The sequence below is a fragment of the Zea mays genome, chromosome 3 (genome assembly GCF_902167145.1).
Source record: "Zea mays cultivar B73 chromosome 3, Zm-B73-REFERENCE-NAM-5.0, whole genome shotgun sequence".
In the NCBI taxonomy this organism is placed as follows: Eukaryota; Viridiplantae; Streptophyta; class Magnoliopsida; order Poales; family Poaceae; genus Zea; species Zea mays.
This window is the reverse complement of record NC_050098.1, coordinates 89,514,650-89,522,685: the sequence shown is the minus strand read 5'-3', so window position 1 is coordinate 89,522,685 and position 8,036 is coordinate 89,514,650. Positions and strand designations below refer to the sequence as shown.

Genomic DNA, 8,036 nt, shown 5'->3' with positions numbered 1-8,036 from the left:
TGTGTAAAATAATTTAGTCCCCTATCGTTAATTGAAACGTCACGTCCGAGGATTTATAAATGAGATCTGTTTCTCCAGTAAATTGTCTATAGTCGTGGAATCAGGTGTTCAGCCCACATAAGAAATTATTTGATTTCATATCAAATCGAACGCAGTCTAAAATACCGTTGTTGACATCGTTCCAGTTCGTTTCGATTGTTTCTTGTCTAAAACCCGGGCTAAGTTAGATATATGTCTATACTAATTTGATAAAAATATGGAGAGGGAAAGCTAACTTTTACCTTCTACGTGTCTAATTTTTTCTATCCTTATCTAGAATACACGTGTTTTCTCTGGAAGTATCTCACCGCTGTTCTCTGCTCTCTTATCTCCTTCGTATGGTCTCCTCTCCTGTTGTTTCCTTCTATAGTTAACACCGCCTCCTCTCTCAGCCTTATCCCCAAATCGCTTCTTCTCTGCTGATTCCATACCGCCTCCTCTCCCTGGCCAATCCATGGTGCTCGTCTCTAGCTCATGTCTTGCCGCCGGCCGAGCCCCTCCCCAGCACCCTTGGAGCCGGCGTCCTCTGCCCTCATCTCATTCCCCGACGCCGCCCTCTCCCCCTCAGTGCTCTGCTGGTCGGCGTCTTCTCCCTGCCCGACGTTTCTGGCGCCATATAGATTCAAATTCAGATTTAGACCCATCAAACCTTTGCGTAATATAACCAATACCCCCTAAATATACTGGTTGGTTTAACCTTTAAGTAGGTTCGAGCTGCTAAATGATGCAACTTTAAACTTGGAATATGTTATGTTTTCTATATGTCACGGATAAAGCATTGAGGTGTTTGCATGTAAGTGACTCGAATTTGCAATCGGTATGAGTTTGTAACTAAAATCAATCCACAAATTCAGGTTTCACATACTATGTAGCTGTGTGTGCTAAATTCTTTTTAAAACAAAAACACTAAGTTATTCCTGTTTCGTGATGTCTGTGCGAAAAAAACTGGTTGAATTGTGTATGCTAAAAGGTACGCGTTTGGTTTACTTGCTGCCTCAACTGCATAATGTATGTTCCTAGTTTGGTTCAAAGATACGTTCAAGTTTTGGTTTGACACAGGTCTTTACGTTCAAGTTTTGGATTGACATAGGTCTTCTGCCTTGGTGTTAGATGGGGCTTTTCTGTTATTCCTCGGACTTTTTCAATGGGTGTTTGTCACATTGGTTTTTGGGTGGGCGCTCACATTGTTACACAGCCTCATTTTTTGAGGATGTCTACCGATGGCAAACGATCATTATGGATTTGTTTGATGACTTCCTATCAATTGCAGTTTGTGCTTTCTTGGCATCGCGCGGACTGAGTTTTAATGTCTAGTGTGCTACCTTTTTGGGATCAAATTAGATATACACTATTTTTAAGTGGAAGTATGTTTAGAATACTTCTACAAAGTCCTAGGATTTTGCAGATTTTGTTTGAGCAGCTAACTAAAGGCTCCTAAGTGATGAAGGAAACATAGCTGAGCAGCAAATGAAACACAACTTTCCTTTTTTGGAGCAGAATACCAATTCTTCAACTGAGTTTGCCTTGGTTTTTTAGCTGGACGGTGATGAGTTTCTGGGCTAAATAAAACCTACAAAGATGGTTCTTCTCTGGTCTACGATTCTGGCGACTGAAATGCAGGCATGTGTGATCTGTCTGATGTCTGCCAAGGAAAAGCAAAAGTAGAAAACCTCGCCGCATTCTCTTCGGACAATAGATTATGCATTCTGTACCACCCTGGTCTTCAATTTACAATGTGCAGATTTTGTTTTCCTCTTTCCCCCCGCCTGTTCTTCTTCCCTCAGTCTCGCTGCATTCCATATGCAGATGCATATATGCATGTGCGCACACGAGCCCCATACATATGTACATGTACGTCCATACTATCATAATTGTGCTAGGTATATCCCTCAACGTGTCTGCCTCATTGTTCCTTTTTGTCTAGTGCAACTTTGTATTGTCTAGTGCCTCATTGTTCACCGTGGCTTAAAAACAATATGCTAAATGGTTTTATTTCTCTATATGCAGGTGGCATCACCAGTGATGGCGTTCGATCCTTGAAATGTACATGATGTGATAAGAGTAAGCGTCACTAGAGAATGGGAATTCCAAGGCGCAACAAATGATGGTCCTCTCCATCATGTCAACATGATCATATCCGATGAACCGGTGATCTATATCCACTCAAATACATTTATGGTAGCAACATGTTGTACCTAATATGTTTTTTTATCACCTGTTAATATTGATGCCAGCTGTACTTATATCCTCTGATGTACTTCTACTTAGCACCATGTTCTAACTTACACATTGCTTAGTCACCTCTCCAGATTGTACCTTTACTCTTTTAAACTAATATGTTTATTACTAATTTTTTACGAAGTACAATCATGCAACATGGACTGTCAATGAATCTAAATACCATATCATTTTTCTACAATGTCTTCTATTTCTACTCATATGATTCTGTTGTACCAATAGGGTACACCTATCCATGCTAAGATTCAAGTAGATAAAGAATATGAACTCATCTTAAGTCTGTACTATGTTGTATACTATAATGTTTTATCCGGTTGACAACCAGCATCGTCACTTTAAATACAATCATACTACAGTTCTACTAATACACTGATTTATTGTTCTCCATGCGCGCATGGGCGCGCATAATACACTAATGTATACAAGACAGCCTCAGTTCATCTCCTAACAAAAAAGGGGGTTAATATTAGGTGCATCTTAGCAGATATGAAATATAGTACTATATAAGAGAGCCACATGTTACAAGACAATTGGGTTATAGCTACAAGCTTCGTTATATGTTCTGCCAGCTTCGTTATATGTTCTGACATGAGTTACTTTTGTGTTATGTAGAAAAACAAGAATCATGAGTGCAATGGCAAATGGAAGGTGAAGGCCCTTTTGATTGACAACTTAGGTATATTTACTGTTTCATTACACACCTTGCGCAGGTAACTATAAGCCTGCTTCCTTCCTATGACGCTTAGCCATTTTTAGTCTGAATAGCTGCCTTCCTAGCAATACCTATTTATTGAAAATTTATAGCACCCTTTCATATTCACATGATAATAAAAAATAGTATCAAGGAACTAAATAATATAATGTGTCCACCTGTAAGCAAAATATGCCTGGTCGTTGGAGCACTTGTCTCGGGACATAGTGAGGCAAAGTTTGGATCATGATATTGGTCTAGCTATTGCTCATTTCTTGAGCTGTTTCATTGGTAACATTTCTTGGAAAGTTTGGATCATGGTATTGGTCCAACTATTGCTTGATGAGATAGCAAATGTTCGAGAACAGTTGCTCGACTTCTTCATGAATGAGGTGATAGACATTGCTGGATTATGCAGGGTTGAGGATGCTTCACATAACTAAATCTAGCATTCATATGACCTTTTTGATATTTTTGATATGCCATAATATAAGGTGTTCATCTGTGTCTAATTACTCACTATTGTCTTCTCTTATTTGTCGTATAGGAAAAGATGGAATGGAACTCAAATTTTGGTGGTCGGTCAAGTGTGTAGAGTTGAAATCATATATACTTAGTTAGGCTCAAATTTAGCGCAATTCAGTTAGTATTTTAGTTTGGATTTAGAGTACACTTATGTATGAGTTATTTAGCAATGCTTATTTATGAGATATTGAATGATACTTATCTACATTATATTAACTATAGTGTTGTTAAATATATGTGTGTATGTATATTATAATGTGGTATCTCAAAAATGATTATAAATTGAAGAATGTATTGCCATGTAAGTCATTTCATTTAAACCATAATAAGACAGTTCCCAAAACGTACAATACCAGTCTCTAAAAAAGTCGGTTCCTAAAACGTCTAATATCAGTCGCCTAAATAAGATGGTTTTCCTATTGCAAGCGTCTATTATTATAGGACATTCTAGACAATTTGATAAATATTTTGTGACTTATAATGTCCGTACCATCGATTGTTCTTTAGAATAAGTGTCTTAAACAAAATCTAATTTAAGACGGTTTACCGGACAAAATGACTTAAACAAATATCTTTTTTAGACGGTTATAAATTAAAAAATGTCTTATATAATATCTTTTAAGACGGTTTATATCCATCTTAAATGTGGGACATCTTTTACGACTCCATCAAATTTGGACACTTCATAAGTGTCTTAATAACTGAAAATTAACCGTCTTATATCACATGATTTGTAGTAGTGAAATAAGAAGAAGCAAGGAAAATAATAAACCTCGCTCCAATAAGTTCAACTAGAAATCTTATTAAGTTCTCACTAAGACATTAAAAGAAAATCAGTGGAACAACAAAATAGACTTACCACTTAAATTAACTAAGCTTGACCCTAATTTGCTAAATGTACCACAAGAATCTGTTGTAGCAAGATTAAACTCTACCTAATTTAAGTAGATTAGTCACCATCAAAGTTAATTGCTAAATTACATATCATATCATGCATGTAACTTACTCATTGCATTCATTAGACTGCAATCTAGCTGACGGAGAGTACGTGCTCATCCCCGAGCAAGGAGTTGTCCACGAGGAAGACCAGGAGCAAGCTTCCGAGACTGCACTAAGGATCTCCCCGCAGCCCTATTGAAGGCAAGCCCCGGTTTTATGCATAACTGTATTTATATATGCTACTTTACTACACTTAATGTTTGTAGGCTTGTGATGTGCACATAAGTGTAGGAATTGCTTGAAACCTGTAGTTGCATGAACTTAGGATTCCTTTTTGAGATGAATACTAGTATGCTAGGTCGAGTAGCTGCTTGCTAAACCAGATCTCGGTAGAAGTCGAGTGATTTTTCTAAAACTCGCGCGAGGTCAGGAATTGATTGTATTCATCTTAATAACGGGATCTATGATGGTCTATGGACTTGGATCCAAGGACGATGCCTTGTCTATGAGACGGGAAAAGAATTAAGGATTAATGTGTGGATACCAGAGTCAAGCGTTTGAACGTACTAAGAACATGTCGGGAAATATGGTAACCGGTAAACCTAGTACCTGAGTGAAGCCAGGCGCAGACTTTATCCGTCACTCGTCCTGAGACTGGGTCTCCCATGCTAGCTATGGTGGGTACAAGTGCGGTCACTGCACGGCGGCAGCCGGGGTCAGTGGAGCATTGTATGCCAAGGCGGTGAGCCCTAGCCACGAACGGGGAATCAATGGGGACGGTTGACATGTGTGGGGACGGAGTGCCCTGACATGTCGTGTGTTTAGGTTTACCTTGCAAGGATAAAAACTCGATTCGAATCGTCTGCTTCTCGCAGCTAATGAGACTGCTTGACCCCTTGTACTACATTGAGTAAGAAGTGAAATGAGGTTTACATGAAATAACTTGTTGATTGTACTAAATGCTTGTTACCATGTATGCTTAGAAAGAGCCAACTTAGCTAATCTAATGAGGCTAGAAATTGAAAAGCTAAAACTTGATTTTAGATACAGCTAGTGCTTTTGGCAAACCAAACCCCTCAGCCAAACAGCTGCGTGGTCTAGAGGTATAGGAGTAGTTTCCTCACACCGGGTAAGTCTAGCTGAGTATTAGTATACTCAGCCTTGCTTGTGGCATAATTTTGCAGGTACGCTTCAGGACATGGTTGATAGTGTGACTTGGCCTACTACCCTGCCACCGGGTTGGACGGTCGAGTGGGATGCTGCTCCAGCAGGAGAGGAGCAAGAGGAGTAGTACACTAGGCCTCGCCTGATTCCTCGCTACCGATGATATCGATTATCCGCTGCATTTTATTTTGTGAACTTTTATTCGCTACTTGAAAAACTCCGATCTATGTAATAATTCAGTACTTTAATTTGAGGTTTCCTGTTTTATTGTGTTTCTTCTGTGACTCACCTTCGTGTGAGATTGTGGTATTTGATCCTGGTTAAGTGGCTTTATCAGACTAGATCTGAGGGACTAATGGGTTATTCCGATTTAAGTGTGTTACGGCCCCTGAGGCGTGACTTAGGCACTTAAGCTGGAATAATTTGGGCGGTTCTGCCACATAGGGGTCCTCGAGAGGGGTGCTGAGAAAGTGCGCGCTCGTGCAGTGTGGTTTCTTTTGCCAAGGTTCTCTAGTAAACTGCTCTTCGAATGTCATCCTCTTTGCAACTTCAAAAGGAAATCCTTCTAGATTTAGTTTCACAACTTACTCGGTTCTACATTTCTCTTATACTTAGATTCAAAGGGCAGGTGGGGGGTGTTTTGGGTTACGTACCGATTCCTTTAGGCAGAAAATCGGGGTAGTGAGAGCGCAGAAAATCCTCGGTTTCCCAAGTAGCCTCTTCTTCTGAATGGTTGCTCCACTGGATCTTATACATTCGGATTGACCTTGCTCGAGTTGACCTTTCCTTTTGGTCCAATACCTTGACGGGGTGCTCTTAATATGACAAGTCCGGTTCTATCTCCAATTCAGGTTTAGGTAGCACTTCCGTGGGCAAGCGGACGCACTTCTTTAACTGAGACACATGGAACACATCATGAATTGCTGACATATGAGGTGGCAACTTCAATTGGTATGCTACAGGTCCACAAGTCTCCTTGATCTCATAGGGCCCAATATAGCGAGGAGCTAGTTTTCCCTTGATCCCAAATCTTTGAACACCTTTGGTGGGTGACACTTTGAGATACACATGATCCCCCACTTCAAATTGTAGAGGCTTTCTTCTTTTATCATGATAGCTATTTTGTCTGGCCTGAGCAGCTTCCAAGTTCTTCTTAATGACTCGGACTTTATCCTCGGCTTCCAGCACTAGGTTAGGTCCAAATATTTCCCTTTCTCCAGCTTGCGACCAATTTAGCGGTGTTCTACATCTTCGCCCATACAAGGCCTCGAAAGGTGCCATCTTTATGCTGCATTGGTAGCTGTTATTGTAAGAGAATTCGGCCAGAGAAAGATACTTATCCCAATCCTTGCCATAGTGTAACACACATGCCCTCAACATGTCTTAAAGGATCTGATTCACTCTTTCCGTTTGGCCGTCAGTTTGAGGATGGTATGCTGAGCTTCTTATCACATGAGTTCCAAGTAACTTCTGCAGTTGTTCCCAGAAACGTGCCACAAACAGTGCTCCTCTATCAGTTACAATAGTCCTTGGGATTCCATGCAAACGCACTATTTGGTCAATATAGATCTCTGCATATTTTTCCGCCTTGTGGGTGGTATGCACAGGCAAGAAATGAGCTGCCTTGGTCAGCCTATCTACAATGACCCATATAGAATCATGGTGCCGGGAGGTGTTGGGCAATCCCACAATAAAATCCATGCAAATGTCCTCCCATTTCCAAGATGGTATGGGGAGAGGTTGTAAGGTACCCGCCAACTTCAAATGACTGGCTTTGATTCTTTGGCAAGTGTCGCACTCAGATATGTACTTAGCAATCTCTCTCTTCATCCTGGTCCACCAATATAAGGGCTGAGGTCATGATACATTTTGTTACTTCCAGGGTGCATGGAAAATTTTGAGAGATGAGCTTCGTCCAAGATTTTTTTCCTAAGTTCGGGATTTTTGGGAACAACCAGTATGTCCTCAAACCATAGAACACCCTTGTTGTCATGACGAAAGAATTTGTACTTATCCACTTTTTCATTGAGCATTTCCTTAATGACTTGAACATCCTTGTCACCAATCTGTGCCATGATTATCTGCTCTTGTAGCGTTGGCTCCACTGAGATATAGTCCAAGGTACCTGGGGAAACAACTTCCATGTTCAGCTTGCGCAACTCGTCAAACAGAGTGGCGATCTTAGAGTCCATGGTTATAAAGTTGCACTGGGCTTTTTGACTTAAGGCATCTGCCACAACATTTGCCTTGCCAGAATGGTAATGTACTTCTAGATCATAATCCTTGATCAATTCCAACCATCTCCTCTGCCTCGTATTAAGATTCGCCTGAGTGAAACTGTACTTGAGACTCTTATGGTCAGTATAGATGTTACAATGAGCTCCCATTAGATAATGTCTCCATATTTTTAGAGCATGAACTACCGCTGCTAACTCCAGAT

At 40.4% G+C, this 8,036-nt stretch overlaps 2 long non-coding RNA genes across 2 annotated transcripts; both read left to right on the top strand.

The window, feature by feature from the left end:
• Positions 1–1,818: 1,818 nt before the first annotated feature.
• LOC109944825 (uncharacterized) lies at positions 1,819–2,217 on the top strand. Its single transcript, XR_002268029.1, has 2 exons — positions 1,819–1,919; positions 2,047–2,217. It is a non-coding gene; the product is annotated as an uncharacterized lncRNA (long non-coding RNA).
• A 481-nt stretch (positions 2,218–2,698) lies between these two features.
• Positions 2,699–3,793, top strand: LOC103650373 (uncharacterized). The gene is made up of 2 exons (XR_564116.2): positions 2,699–2,953; positions 3,516–3,793. It is a non-coding gene; the product is annotated as an uncharacterized lncRNA (long non-coding RNA).
• Positions 3,794–8,036: the final 4,243 nt, after the last annotated feature.